Raw genomic sequence first — 16,340 nt, forward strand, 5'->3', positions numbered from 1 at the left:
CTCTTACTCTGGCCTAATGGTTAAGGTCTTGGACTCTTACTCTGGCCTCATAGCTACTGTCTTAACTCTTACTCTGGCCTCATAGCTACTGTCTTAACTCTTACTCTGGCCTAATAGCTACTGTCTTACCTCTTACTCTGGCCTAATGGTTAAGGTCTTGGACTCTTACTCTGGCCTCATAGCTACTGTCTTAACTCTTACTCTGGCCTAATAGCTACTGTCTTAACTCTTACTCTGGCCTCATAGCTACTGTCTTAACTCTTACTCTGGCCTCATAGCTACTGTCTTAACACTTACTTTGGCTTCATAGATTCTGTCTTAACTCTTACTCTGGCCTAATGGTTAAGGTCTTGGACTCTTACTCTGGCCTCATAGCTACTGTCTTAACTCTTACTCTGGCCTAATAGCTACTGTCTTAACTCTTACTCTGGCCTAATAGCTACTGTCTTAACTCTTACTCTGGCCTCATAGCTACTGTCTTAACTCTTATTCTGGCCTAATGGTTAAGGTCTTGGACTCTTACTCTGGCCTCATAGCTACTGTCTTAACTCTTACTCTGGCCTCATAGCTACTGTCTTAACTCTTACTCTGGCCTAATGGTTAAGGTCTTGGACTCTTACTCTGGCCGAATAGCTACTGTCTTAACTCTTACTCTGGCCTCATAGCTACTGTCTTATCTCTTACTCTGGCTTAATAGCTACTGTCTTAACTCTTACTCTGGCCTAATAGCTACTGTCTTAACTCTTACTCTGGCCTCATAGCTACTGTCTTAACTCTTACTCTGGCCTCATAGCTACTGTCTTAACTCTTACTCTGGCCTAATGGTTAAGGTCTTGGACTCTTACTCTGGCCTCATAGCTACTGTCTTAACTCTTACTCTGGCCTCATAGCTACTGTCTTAACTCTTACTCTGGCCTAATAGCTACTGTCTTAACTCTTACTCTGGCCTAATAGCTACTGTCTTAACTCTTACTCTTTCCTAATGGTTAAGGTCTTAACTCTTACTCTGGCCTCATAGCTACTGTCTTAACTCTTAATCTGGCCTCATAGCTACTGTCCTAACTCTTACTCTGGCCTCATAGCTACTGTCTTAACTTGTACTCTGGCCTAATGGTTAAGGTATTGGACTCTTACTCTGGCCTCATAGCTACTGTCTTAACTCTTACTCTGGCCTCATAGCTACTGTCTTAACTCTTACTCTGGCCTAATGGTTAAGGTCTTGGACTCTTACTCTGGCCTCATAGCTACTGTCTTAACTCTTACTCTGGCCTCATAGCTACTGTCTTAACTCTTACTCTGGCCTAATGGTTAAGGTCTTGGACTCTTACTCTGGCCTCATAGCTACTGTCTTAACTCTTACTCTGGCCTCATAGCTACTGTCTTAACTCTTACTCTGGCCTAATAGCTACTGTCTTACCTCTTACTCTGGCCTAATGGTTAAGGTCTTGGACTCTTACTCTGGCCTCATAGCTACTGTCTTAACTCTTACTCTGGCCTAATAGCTACTGTCTTAACTCTTACTCTGGCCTCATAGCTACTGTCTTAACTCTTACTCTGGCCTCATAGCTACTGTCTTAACACTTACTCTGGCCTCATAGATACTGTCTTAACTCTTACTATGGCCTAATGGTTAAGGTCTTGGACTCTTACTCTGGCCTCATAGCTACTGTCTTAACTCTTACTCTGGCCTAATAGCTACTGTCTTAACTCTTACTCTGGCCTCATAGCTACTGTCTTAACTCTTACTATGGCCTAATGGTTAAGGTCTTGGACTCTTACTCTGGCCTCATAGCTACTGTCTTAACTCTTACTCTGGCCTCATAGCTACTGTCTTAACTCTTACTCTGGCCTAATAGCTACTGTCTTAACTCTTACTCTGGCCTCATAGCTACTGTCTTAACTCTTACTATGGCCTAATGGTTAAGGTCTTGGACTCTTACTCTGGCCTCATAGCTACTGTCTTAACTCTTACTCTGGCCTCATAGCTACTGTCTTAACACTTACTCTGGCCTAATAGCTACTGTCTTAACTCTTACTCTGGCCTCATAGCTACTGTTTTAACTCTTACTTTGGCCTCATAGCTACTGTCTTAACTCTTACTCTGGCCTAATGGTTAAGGTCTTGGACTCTTACTCTGGCCTCATAGCTACTGTCTTAACTCTTACTCTGGCCTCATAGCTACTGTCTTAACTCTTACTCTGGCCTAATGGTTAAGGTCTTGGACTCTTACTCTGGCCTCATAGCAACTGTCTTAACTCTTACTCTGGCCTCATAGCTACTGTCCTAACTCTTACTCTGGCCTAATGGTTAAGGTATTGGACTCTTACTCTGGCCTCATAGCTACTGTCTTAACTCTTACTCTGGCCTCATAGCTACTGTCCTAACTCTTACTCTGGCCTCATAGCTACTGTCTTAACTCGTACTCTGGCCTAATGGTTAAGGTCTTGGACTCTTACTCTGGCCTCATAGCTACTGTCTTAACTCTTACTCTGGCCTCATAGCTACTGTCTTAACTCTTACTCTGGTCTAATGGTTAAGGTCTTGGACTCTTACTCTGGCCTCATAGCTACTGTCTTAACTCTTACTCTGGCCTCATAGCTACTATATTAACTCTTACTCTGGCCTAATGGTTAAGGTCTTGGACTCTTACTCTGGCCTCATAGCTACTGTCTTAACTCTTACTCTGGCCTCATAGCTACTGTCTTAACTCTTACTCTGGCCTAATAGCTACTGTCTTAACACTTACTCTGGCCTAATGGTTAAGGTCTTGGACTCTTACTCTGGCCTCATAGCTACTGTCTTAACTCTTACTCTGGCCTAACAGCTACTGTCTTAACTCTTACTCTGGCCTCATAGCTACTGTCTTAACTCTTACTCTGGCCTCATAGCTACTGTCTTAACACTTACTCTGGCCTCATAGATACTGACTTAACTCTTACTCTGGCCTAATGGTTAAGGTCTTGGACTCTTACTCTGGCCTCATAGCTACTGTCTTAACTCTTACTCTGGCCTAATAGCTACTGTCTTAACTCTTACTCTGGCCTCATAGCTACTGTCTTCACTCTTACTATGGCCTAATGGTTAAGGTCTTGAACTCTTACGCTGGCCTCATAGCTACTGTCTTAACTCTTACTCTGGCCTCATAGCTACTGTCTTAACACTTACTCTGGCCTAATAGCTACTGTCTTAACTCTTACTCTGGCCTCATAGCTACTGTTTTAACTCTTACTTTGGCCTCATAGCTACTGTCTTAACTCTTACTCTGGCCTAATGGTTAAGGTCTTGGACTCTTACTCTGGCCTCATAGCTACTGTCTTAACTCTTACTCTGGCCTCATAGCTACTGTCCTAACTCTTACTCTGGCCTAATGGTTAAGGTATTGGACTCTTACTCTGGCCTCATAGCTACTGTCTTAACTCTTACTCTGGCCTAATGGTTAAGGTCTTGGACTCTTACTCTGGCCTAATAGCTACTGTCTTAACTCTTACTCTGGCCTCATAGCTACTGTCTTAACTCTTACTCTGGCCTAATAGCTACTGTCTTAACTCTTACTCTGGCCTCATATCTACTGTCTTAACTCTTAATCTGGCCTAATGGTTAAGGTCTTGGACTCTTACTCTGGCCTCACAGCTACTGTCTTAACTCTTACTCTGGCCTCATAGCTACTGTCTTAACTCTTACTTTGGCCTAATAGCTACTGTCTTAACTATTACTCTGGCCTAATGGTTAAGGTCTTGGACTCTTACTCTGGCCTCATAGCTACTGTCTTAACTCTTACTCTGGCCTCATAGCTACTGTCTTAAATCTTACTCTGGCCTCAAAGCTACTGTCTTAACTCTTACTCTGGCCTAATGTTTAAGGTCTTGGACTCTTACTCTGGCCTCATAGCTACTGTCTTAACTCTTACTCTGGCCTCATAGCTACTGTCTTAACTCTTACTCTGGCCTAATGGTTAAGGTCTTGGACTCTTACTCTGGCCTCATAGCAACTGTCTTAACTCTTACTCTGGCCTCATAGCTACTGTCTTAACTCTTACTCTGGCCTCATAGCTACTGTCTTAACACTTACTCTGGCCTCATAGATACTGTCTTAACTCTTACTCTGGCCTAATGGTTAAGGTCTTGGACTCTTACTCTGGCCTCATAGCTACTGTCTTAACTCTTACTCTGGCCTAATAGCTACTGTCTTAACTCTTACTCTGGCCTAATAGCTACTGTCTTAACTCTTACTCTGGCCTCATAGCTACTGTCTTAACTCTTACTATGGCCTAATGGTTAAGGTCTTGAACTCTTACGCTGGCCTCATAGCTACTGTCTTAACTCTTACTCTGGCCTCATAGCTACTGTCTTAACACTTACTCTGGCCTAATAGCTACTGTCTTAACTCTTACTCTGGCCTCATAGCTACTGTTTTAACTCTTACTTTGGCCTCATAGCTACTGTCGTAACTCTTACTCTGGCCTAATGGTTAAGGTCTTGGACTCTTACTCTGGCCTCATAGCTACTGTCTTAACTCTTACTCTGGCCTCATAGCTACTGTCCTAACTCTTACTCTGGCCTAATGGTTAAGGTATTGGACTCTTACTCTGGCCTCATAGCTACTGTCTTAACTCTTACTCTGGCCTCATAGCTACTGTCTTAACTCTTACTCTGGCATCATAGCTACTGTCTTAACTCTTAATCTGGCCTAATGGTTAAGGTCTTGGACTCTTACTCTGGCCTCACAGCTACTGTCTTAACTCTTACTCTGGCCTCATAGCTACTGTCTTAACTCTTACTTTGGCCTAATAGCTACTGTCTTAACTCTTACTCTGGCCTAATGGTTAAGGTCTTGGACTCTTACTCTGGCCTCACAGCTACTGTATTTCCTCTTACTCTGGCCTCATAGCTACTGTCTTAAATCTTACTCTGGCCTCAAAGCTACTGTCTTAACTCTTACTCTGGCCTAATGGTTAAGGTCTTGGACTCTTACTTTGGCCTCATAGCTACTGTCTTAACTCTTACTCTGGCCTCATAGCTACTGTCTTAACTCTTACTCTGGCCTAATGGTTAAGGTCTTGGACTCTTACTCTGGCCTCATAGCAACTGTCTTAACTCTTACTCTGGCCTCATAGCTACTGTCTTAACTCTTACTCTGGCCTAATGGTTAAGGTATTGGACTCTTACTCTGGCCTCATAGCTACTGTCTTAACTCTTACTCTGGCCTCATAGCTATTGTCTTAACTCTTACTCTGGCATCATAGCTACTGTCTTAACTCTTACTCTAGCCTAATGGTTAAGGTCTTGGACTCTTACGCTAGCCTCATAGCTACTGTCTTAACTCTTACTCTGGCCTCATAGCTACTGTCTTAACTCTTAATCTGGCCTAATGGTTAAGGTCTTGGACTCTTACTCTGGCCTCATAGCTACTGTCTTAACTCTTACTCTGGCCTCATAGCTACTGTCTTAACTCTTAATCTGGCCTAATGGTTAAGGTCTTGGACTCTTACTCTGGCCTCACAGCTACTGTCTTAACTCTTACTCTGGCCTAATGGTTAAGGTCTTGGACTCTTACTTTGGCCTCATAGCTACTGTCTTAACTCTTACTCTGGCCTAATGGTTAAGGTCTTGGACTCTTACTCTGGCCTAATAGCTACTGTCTTAACTCTTACTCTGGCCTCATAGCTACTGTCTTAACTCTTACTCTGGCCTAATAGCTACTGTCTTAACTCTTACTCTGGCCTAATAGCTACTGTCTTAACTCTTACTCTGGCCTCATAGCTACTGTCTTAACACTTACTCTGGCCTCATAGATACTGTCTTAACTCTTACTCTGGCCTAATGGTTAAGGTCTTGGACTCTTACTCTGGCCTCATAGCTACTGTCTTAACTCTTACTCTGGCCTAATAGCTACTGGCTTAACTCTTACTCTGGCCTAATAGCTACTGTCTTAACTCTTACTCTGGCCTCATAGCTACTGTCTTAACTCTTACTATGGCCTAATGGTTAAGGTCTTGAACTCTTACGCTGGCCTCATAGCTACTGTCTTAACTCTTACTCTGGCCTCATAGCTACTGTCTTAACACTTACTCTGGCCTAATAGCTACTGTCTTAACTCTTACTCTGGCCTCATAGCTACTGTTTTAACTCTTACTTTGGCCTCATAGCTACTGTCTTAACTCTTACTCTGGCCTAATGGTTAAGGTCTTGGACTCTAACTCTGGCCTCATAGCTACTGTCTTAACTCTTACTCTGGCCTCATAGCTACTGTCCTAACTCTTACTCTGGCCTAATGGTTAAGGTATTGGACTCTTACTCTGGCCTCATAGCTACTGTCTTAACTCTTACTCTGGCCTCATAGCTACTGTCTTAACTCTTACTCTGGCATCATAGCTACTGTCTTAACTCTTACTCTGGCCTAATGGTTAAGGTCTTGGACTCTTACTCTGGCCTCATAGCTACTGTCTTAACTCTTACTCTGGCCTCATATCTACTGTCTTAACTCTTAATCTGGCCTAATGGTTAAGGTCTTGGACTCTTACTCTGGCCTCACAGCTACTGTCTTAACTCTTACTCTGGCCTCATAGCTACTGTCTTAACTCTTACTTTGGCCTAATAGCTACTGTCTTAACTCTTACTCTGGCCTAATGGTTAAGGTCTTGGACTCTTACTCTGGCCTCATAGCTACTGTCTTAACTCTTACTCTGGCCTCATAGCTACTGTCTTAACTCTTACTCTGGCCTAATGGTTAAGGTCTTGGACTCTTACTCTGGCCTCATAGCTACTGTCTTAACTCTTACTCTGGCCTCATAGCTACTGTCTTAACTCTTACTCTGGCCTAATGGTTAAGGTCTTGGACTCTTACTCTGGCCTCATAGCAACTGTCTTAACTCTTACTCTGGCCTCATAGCTACTGTCTTAACTCTTACTCTGGCCTCATAGCTACTGTCTTAACACTTACTCTGGCCTCATAGATACTGTCTTAACTCTTACTCTGGCCTAATGGTTAAGGTCTTGGACTCTTACTCTGGCCTCATAGCTACTGTCTTAACTCTTACTCTGGCCTAATAGCTACTGTCTTAACTCTTACTCTGGCCTAATAGCTACTGTCTTAACTCTTACTCTGGCCTCATAGCTACTGTCTTAACTCTTACTATGGCCTAATGGTTAAGGTCTTGAACTCTTACGCTGGCCTCATAGCTACTGTCTTAACTCTTACTCTGGCCTCATAGCTACTGTCTTAACACTTACTCTGGCCTAATAGCTACTGTCTTAACTCTTACTCTGGCCTCATAGCTACTGTTTTAACTCTTACTTTGGCCTCATAGCTACTGTCGTAACTCTTACTCTGGCCTAATGGTTAAGGTCTTGGACTCTTACTCTGGCCTCATAGCTACTGTCTTAACTCTTACTCTGGCCACATAGCTACTGTCCTAACTCTTACTCTGGCCTAATGGTTAAGGTATTGGACTCTTACTCTGGCCTCATAGCTACTGTCTTAACTCTTACTCTGGCCTCATAGCTACTGTCTTAACTCTTACTCTGGCATCATAGCTACTGTCTTAACTCTTAATCTGGCCTAATGGTTAAGGTCTTGGACTCTTACTCTGGCCTCACAGCTACTGTCTTAACTCTTACTCTGGCCTCATAGCTACTGTCTTAACTCTTACTTTGGCCTAATAGCTACTGTCTTAACTCTTACTCTGGCCTAATGGTTAAGGTCTTGGACTCTTACTCTGGCCTCACAGCTACTGTCTTAACTCTTACTCTGGCCTCATAGCTACTGTCTTAAATCTTACTCTGGCCTCAAAGCTACTGTCTTAACTCTTACTCTGGCCTAATGGTTAAGGTCTTGGACTCTTACTCTGGCCTCATAGCTACTGTCTTAACTCTTACTCTGGCCTCATAGCTACTGTCTTAACTCTTACTCTGGCCTAATGGTTAAGGTCTTGGACTCTTACTCTGGCCTCATAGCAACTGTCTTAACTCTTACTCTGGCCTCATAGCTACTGTCTTAACTCTTACTCTGGCCTAATGGTTAAGGTATTGGACTCTTACTCTGGCCTCATAGCTACTGTCTTAACTCTTACTCTGGCCTCATAGCTACTGTCTTAACTCTTACTCTGGCATCATAGCTACTGTCTTAACTCTTACTCTGGCCTAATGGTTAAGGTCTTGGACTCTTACGCTAGCCTCATAGCTACTGTCTTAACTCTTACTCTGGCCTCATAGCTACTGTCTTAACTCTTAATCTGGCCTAATGGTTAAGGTCTTGGACTCTTACTCTGGCCTCATAGCTACTGTCTTAACTCTTACTCTGGCCTCATAGCTACTGTCTTAACTCTTAATCTGGCCTAATGGTTAAGGTCTTGGACTCTTACTCTGGCCTCACAGCTACTGTCTTAACTCTTATTCTGCCCTAATGGTTAAGGTCTTGGACTCTTACTTTGGCCTCATAGCTACTGTCTTAACTCTTACTCTGGCCTAATGGTTAAGGTCTTGGACTCTTACTCTGGCCTAATAGCTACTGTCTTAACTCTTACTCTGGCCTCATAGCTACTGTCTTAACTCTTACTCTGGCCTAATAGCTACTGTCTTAACTCTTACTCTGGCCTAATAGCTACTGTCTTAACTCTTACTCTGGCCTCATAGCTACTGTCTTAACACTTACTCTGGCCTCATAGATACTGTCTTAACTCTTACTCTGGCCTAATGGTTAAGGTCTTGGACTCTTACTCTGGCCTCATAGCTACTGTCTTAACTCTTACTCTGGCCTAATAGCTACTGGCTTAACTCTTACTCTGGCCTAATAGCTACTGTCTTAACTCTTACTCTGGCCTCATAGCTACTGTCTTAACTCTTACTATGGCCTAATGGTTAAGGTCTTGAACTCTTACGCTGGCCTCATAGCTACTGTCTTAACTCTTACTCTGGCCTCATAGCTACTGTCTTAACACTTACTCTGGCCTAATAGCTACTGTCTTAACTCTTACTCTGGCCTCATAGCTACTGTTTTAACTCTTACTTTGGCCTCATAGCTACTGTCTTAACTCTTACTCTGGCCTAATGGTTAAGGTCTTGGACTCTAACTCTGGCCTCATAGCTACTGTCTTAACTCTTACTCTGGCCTTATAGCTACTGTCCTAACTCTTACTCTGGCCTAATGGTTAAGGTATTGGACTCTTACTCTGGCCTCATAGCTACTGTCTTAACTCTTACTCTGGCCTCATAGCTACTGTCTTAACTCTTACTCTGGCATCATAGCTACTGTCTTAACTCTTACTCTGGCCTAATGGTTAAGGTCTTGGACTTTTACTCTGGCCTCATAGCTACTGTCTTAACTCTTACTCTGGCCTCATATCTACTGTCTTAACTCTTAATCTGGCCTAATGGTTAAGGTCTTGGACTCTTACTCTGGCCTCACAGCTACTGTCTTAACTCTTACTCTGGCCTCATAGCTACTGTCTTAACTCTTACTTTGGCCTAATAGCTACTGTCTTAACTCTTACTCTGGCCTAATGGTTAAGGTCTTGGACTCTTACTCTGGCCTCATAGCTACTGTCTTAACTCTTACTCTGGCCTCATAGCTACTGTCTTAAATCTTACTCTGGCCTCAAAGCTACTGTCTTAACTCTTACTCTGGCCTAATGGTTAAGGTCTTGGACTCTTACTCTGGCCTCATAGCTACTGTCTTAACTCTTACTCTGGCCTCATAGCTACTGTCTTAACTCTTACTCTGGCCTAATGGTTAAGGTCTTGGACTCTTACTCTGGCCTCATAGCAACTGTCTTAACTCTTACTCTGGCCTCATAGCTACTGTCTTAACTCTTACTCTGGCCTAATGGTTAAGGTATTGGACTCTTACTCTGGCCTCATAGCTACTGTCTTAACTCTTACTCTGGCCTCATAGCTACTGTCTTAACTCTTACTCTGGCATCATAGCTACTGTCTTAACTCTTACTCTGGCCTAATGGTTAAGATCTTGGACTCTTACGCTGGCCTCATAGCTACTGTCTTACCTCTTACTCTGGCCTCATAGCTACTGTCTTAACTCTTAATCTGGCCTAATGGTTAAGGTCTTGGACTCTTACTCTGGCCTCACAGCTACTGTCTTAACTCTTACTCTGGCCTCATAGCTACTGTCTTAACTCTTACTTTGGCCTCATAGCTACTGTCTTAACTCGTACTCTGGCCTAATGGTTAAGGTCTTGGACTCTTACTCTGGCCTCATAGCTACTGTCTTAACTATTACTCTGGCCTAATGGTTAAGGTCTTGGACTCTTACTCTGGCCTCATAGCTACTGTCTTAACTCTTACTCTGGCCTCATAGCTACTGTCTTAAATCTTACTCTGGCCTCAAAGCTACTGTCTTAACTCTTACTCTGGCCTAATGGTTAGTGTCTTGGACTCTTACTCTGGTGTCATAGCTACTGTCTTAACTCTTACTCTGGCCTCATAGCTACTGTCTTAACTCTTACTCTGGCCTAATAGCTACTGTCTTAACTCTTACTCTGACCTCATAGCTACTGTCTTAACTCTTACTCTGGCCTAATGGTTAAGGTCTTGGACTCTTACTCTGGCCTCATTGCTACTGTCTTAACTCTTACTCTGGCCTCATAGCTACTGTCTTAACTCTTACTCTGGCCTAATGGTTAAGGTCTTGGACTCTTACTCTGGCCTCATAGCTACTGTCTTAACTCTTACTCTGGCCTCATAGCTACTGTCTTAACTCTTACTCTGGCCTAATGGTTAAGGTCTTGAACTCTTACTCTGGCCGAATAGCTACTGTCTTAACTCTTACTCTGGCCTCATAGCTACTGTCTTAACTCTTTCTCTGGCTTAATAGCTACTGTCTTAACTCTTACTCTGGCCTAATAGCTACTGTCTTAACTCTTACTCTGGCCTCATAGCTACTGTCTTAACACTTACTCTGGCCTCATAGCTACTGTCTTAACTCTTACTCTGGCCTAATGGTTAAGGTCTTGGACTCTTACTCTGGCCTAATAGCTACTGTCTTAACTCTTACTCTGGCCTCGTAGCTACTGTCTTAACTCTTACTCTGGCCTAATAGCTACTGTCTTAACTCTTACTCTGGCCTAATAGCTACTGTCTTAACTCTTACTCTGGCCTAATGGTTAAGTTCTTGGACTCTTACTCTGGCCTCATAGCTACTGTCTTAACTCTTACTCTGGCCTCATAGCTACTGTCTTAACTCTTACTCTGGCCTAATAGCTACTGTCTTAACTCTTACTCTGGCCTCATAGCTACTGTCTTAACACTTACTCTGGCCTCATAGCTACTGTCTTAACTCTTACTCTGGCCTCGTAGCTACTGTCTTAACTCTTAATCTGGCCTCATAGCTACAGTCTTAACTCTTACTCTGGCCTCATAGCTACTGTCTTAACTCGTACTCTGGCCTAATGGTTAAGGTCTTGGACTCTTACTCTGGCCTCATAGCTACTGTCTTAACTCTTACTCTGGCCTAATGGTTATGGTCTTGGACTCTTACTCTGGCCTCATAGCTACTGTCTTAACTCTTACTCTGGCCTAATGGTTAAGGTCTTGGACTCTTACTCTGGCCTCATAGCTACTGTCTTAACTCTTACTCTGGCCTCATAGCTACTGTCTTAACTCTTACTCTGGCCTCATAGGTACTGTCTTAACTCTTACTCTGGCCTAATAGCTACTGTCTTAACTCTTACTCTGGCCTCATAGCTACTGTCTTAACACTTACTCTGGCCTCATAGCTACTGTCTTAACTCTTACTCTGGCCTCATTGCTACTGTCTTAACTCTTAATCTGGCCTCATAGCTACAGTCTTAACTCTTAATCTGGCCTCATAGCTACTGTCTTAACTCGTACTCTGGCCTAATGGTTAAGGTCTTGGACTCTTACTCTGGCCTCATAGCTACTGTCTTAACTCTTACTCTGGCCTAATGGTTAAGGTCTTGGACTCTTACTCTGGCCGAATAGCTACTGTCTTAACTCTTACTCTGGCCTCATAGCTACTGTCTTAACTCTTTCTCTGGCTTAATAGCTACTGTCTTAACTCTTACTCTGGCCTAATAGCTACTGTCTTAACTCTTACTCTGGCCTCATAGCTACTGTCTTAACACTTACTCTGGCCTCATAGCTACTGTCTTAACTCTTACTCTGGCCTAATGGTTAAGGTCTTGGACTCTTACTCTGGCCTAATAGCTACTGTCTTAACTCTTACTCTGGCCTCATAGCTACTGTCTTAACTCTTACTCTGGCCTAATAGCTACTGTCTTAACTCTTACTCTGGCCTAATAGCTACTGTCTTAACTCTTACTCTGGCCTAATGGTTAAGTTCTTGGACTCTTACTCTGGCCTCATAGCTACTGTCTTAACTCTTACTCTGGCCTAATAGCTACTGTCTTAACTCTTACTCTGGCCTAATAGCTACTGTCTTAACTCTTACTCTGGCCTCATAGCTACTGTCTTAACACTTACTCTGGCCTCATAGATACTGTCTTAACTCTTACTCTGGCCTAATGGTTAAGGTCTTGGACTCTTACTCTGGCCTCATAGCTACTGTCTTAACTCTTACTCTGGCCTAATAGCTACTGGCTTAACTCTTACTCTGGCCTAATAGCTACTGTCTTAACTCTTACTCTGGCCTCATAGCTACTGTCTTAACTCTTACTATGGCCTAATGGTTAAGGTCTTGAACTCTTACGCTGGCCTCATAGCTACTGTCTTAACTCTTACTCTGGCCTCATAGCTACTGTCTTAACACTTACTCTGGCCTAATAGCTACTGTCTTAACTCTTACTCTGGCCTCATAGCTACTGTTTTAACTCTTACTTTGGCCTCATAGCTACTGTCTTAACTCTTACTCTGGCCTAATGGTTAAGGTCTTGGACTCTAACTCTGGCCTCATAGCTACTGTCTTAACTCTTACTCTGGCCTCATAGCTACTGTCCTAACTCTTACTCTGGCCTAATGGTTAAGGTATTGGACTCTTACTCTGGCCTCATAGCTACTGTCTTAACTCTTACTCTGGCCTCATAGCTACTGTCTTAACTCTTACTCTGGCATCATAGCTACTGTCTTAACTCTTACTCTGGCCTAATGGTTAAGGTCTTGGACTCTTACTCTGGCCTCATAGCTACTGTCTTAACTCTTACTCTGGCCTCATATCTACTGTCTTAACTCTTAATCTGGCCTAATGGTTAAGGTCTTGGACTCTTACTCTGGCCTCACAGCTACTGTCTTAACTCTTACTCTGGCCTCATAGCTACTGTCTTAACTCTTACTTTGGCCTAATAGCTACTGTCTTAACTCTTACTCTGGCCTAATGGTTAAGGTCTTGGACTCTTACTCTGGCCTCATAGCTACTGTCTTAACTCTTACTCTGGCCTCATAGCTACTGTCTTAAATCTTACTCTGGCCTCAAAGCTACTGTCTTAACTCTTACTCTGGCCTAATGGTTAAGGTCTTGGACTCTTACTCTGGCCTCATAGCTACTGTCTTAACTCTTACTCTGGCCTCATAGCTACTGTCTTAACTCTTACTCTGGCCTAATGGTTAAGGTCTTGGACTCTTACTCTGGCCTCATAGCAACTGTCTTAACTCTTACTCTGGCCTCATAGCTACTGTCTTAACTCTTACTCTGGCCTAATGGTTAAGGTATTGGACTCTTACTCTGGCCTCATAGCTACTGTCTTAACTCTTACTCTGGCCTCATAGCTACTGTCTTAACTCTTACTCTGGCATCATAGCTACTGTCTTAACTCTTACTCTGGCCTAATGGTTAAGGTCTTGGACTCTTACGCTGGCCTCATAGCTACTGTTTTAACTCTTACTCTGGCCTCATAGCTACTGTCTTAACTCTTAATCTGGCCTAATGGTTAAGGTCTTGGACTCTTACTCTGGCCTCACAGCTACTGTCTTAACTCTTACTCTGGCCTCATAGCTACTGTCTTAACTCTTACTTTGGCCTCATAGCTACTGTCTTAACTCGTACTCTGGCCTAATGGTTAAGGTCTTGGACTCTTACTCTGGCCTCATAGCTACTGTCTTAACTATTACTCTGGCCTAATGGTTAAGGTCTTGGACTCTTACTCTGGCCTCATAGCTACTGTCTTAACTCTTACTCTGGCCTCATAGCTACTGTCTTAAATCTTACTCTGTCCTCAAAGCTACTGTCTTAACTCTTACTCTGGCCTAATGGTTAGTGTCTTGGACTCTTACTCTGGTGTCATAGCTACTGTCTTAACTCTTACTCTGGCCTCATAGCTACTGTCTTAACTCTTACTCTGGCCTAATAGCTACTGTCTTAACTCTTACTCTGACCTCATAGCTACTGTCTTAACTCTTACTCTGGCCTAATGGTTAAGGTCTTGGACTCTTACTCTGGCCTCATAGCTACTGTCTTAACTCTTACTCTGGCCTCATAGCTACTGTCTTAACTCTTACTCTGGCCTAATGGTTAAGGTCTTGGACTCTTACTCTGGCCTCATAGCTACTGTCTTAACTCTTACTCTGGCCTCATAGCTACTGTCTTAACTCTTACTCTGGCCTAATGGTTAAGGTCTTGAACTCTTACTCTGGCCGAATAGCTACTGTCTTAACTCTTACTCTGGCCTCATAGCTACTGTCTTAACTCTTTCTCTGGCTTAATAGCTACTGTCTTAACTCTTACTCTGGCCTAATAGCTACTGTCTTAACTCTTACTCTGGCCTCATAGCTACTGTCTTAACACTTACTCTGGCCTCATAGCTACTGTCTTAACTCTTACTCTGGCCTAATGGTTAAGGTCTTGGACTCTTACTCTGGCCTAATAGCTACTGTCTTAACTCTTACTCTGGCCTCGTAGCTACTGTCTTAACTCTTACTCTGGCCTAATAGCTACTGTCTTAACTCTTACTCTGGCCTAATAGCTACTGTCTTAACTCTTACTCTGGCCTAATGGTTAAGTTCTTGGACTCTTACTCTGGCCTCATAGCTACTGTCTTAACTCTTACTCTGGCCTCATAGCTACTGTCTTAACTCTTACTCTGGCCTAATAGCTACTGTCTTAACTCCTACTTTGGCCTAATAGCTACTGTCTTAACTCTTACTCTAGCCTAATGGTTAAGGTCTTGGACTCTTACTCTGGCCTCAAAGCTACTGTCTTAACTCTTACTCTGGCCTCATAGCTACTGTCTTAACTCTTACTCTGGCCTCATAGCTACTGTCTTAACTCTTACTTTGGCCTCATAGCTACTGTCTTAACTCGTACTCTGGCCTAATGGTTAAGGTCTTGGACTCTTACGCTGGCCTCATAGCTACTGTCTTACCTCTTACTCTGGCCTCATAGCTACTGTCTTAACTCTTAATCTGGCCTAATGGTTAAGGTCTTGGACTCTTACTCTGGCCTCACAGCTACTGTCTTAACTCTTACTCTGGCCTCATAGCTACTGTCTTAACTCTTACTTTGGCCTCATAGCTACTGTCTTAACTCGTACTCTGGCCTAATGGTTAAGGTCTTGGACTCTTACTCTGGCCTCATAGCTACTGTCTTAACTATTACTCTGGCCTAATGGTTAAGGTCTTGGACTCTTACTCTGGCCTCATAGCTACTGTCTTAACTCTTACTCTGGCCTCATAGCTACTGTCTTAAATCTTACTCTGGCCTCAAAGCTACTGTCTTAACTCTTACTCTGGCCTAATGGTTAGTGTCTTGGACTCTTACTCTGGTGTCATAGCTACTGTCTTAACTCTTACTCTGGCCTCATAGCTACTGTCTTAACTCTTACTCTGGCCTAATAGCTACTGTCTTAACTCTTACTCTGACCTCATAGCTACTGTCTTAACTCTTACTCTGGCCTAATGGTTAAGGTCTTGGACTCTTACTCTGGCCTCATAGCTACTGTCTTAACTCTTACTCTGGCCTCATAGCTACTGTCTTAACTCTTACTCTGGCCTAATGGTTAAGGTCTTGGACTCTTACTCTGGCCTCATAGCTACTGTCTTAACTCTTACTCTGGCCTCATAGCTACTGTCTTAACTCTTACTCTGGCCTAATGGTTAAGGTCTTGAACTCTTACTCTGGCAGAATAGCTACTGTCTTAACTCTTACTCTGGCCTCATAGCTACTGTTTTAACTCTTTCTCTGGCTTAATAGCTACTGTCTTAACTCTTACTCTGGCCTAATAGCTACTGTCTTAACTCTTACTCTGACCTCATAGCTACTGTCTTAACACTTACTCTGGCCTCATAGCTACTGTCTTAACTCTTACTCTGGCCTAATGGTTAAGGTCTTGGACTCTTACTCTGGCCTAATAGCTACTGTCTTAACTCTTACTCTGGCCTCGTAGCTACTGTCTTAACTCTTACTCTGGCCTAATAGCTACT

The sequence above is a fragment of the Triturus cristatus genome, chromosome 11 (genome assembly GCF_964204655.1).
Source record: "Triturus cristatus chromosome 11, aTriCri1.1, whole genome shotgun sequence".
NCBI classification, from domain to species: Eukaryota; Metazoa; Chordata; class Amphibia; order Caudata; family Salamandridae; genus Triturus; species Triturus cristatus.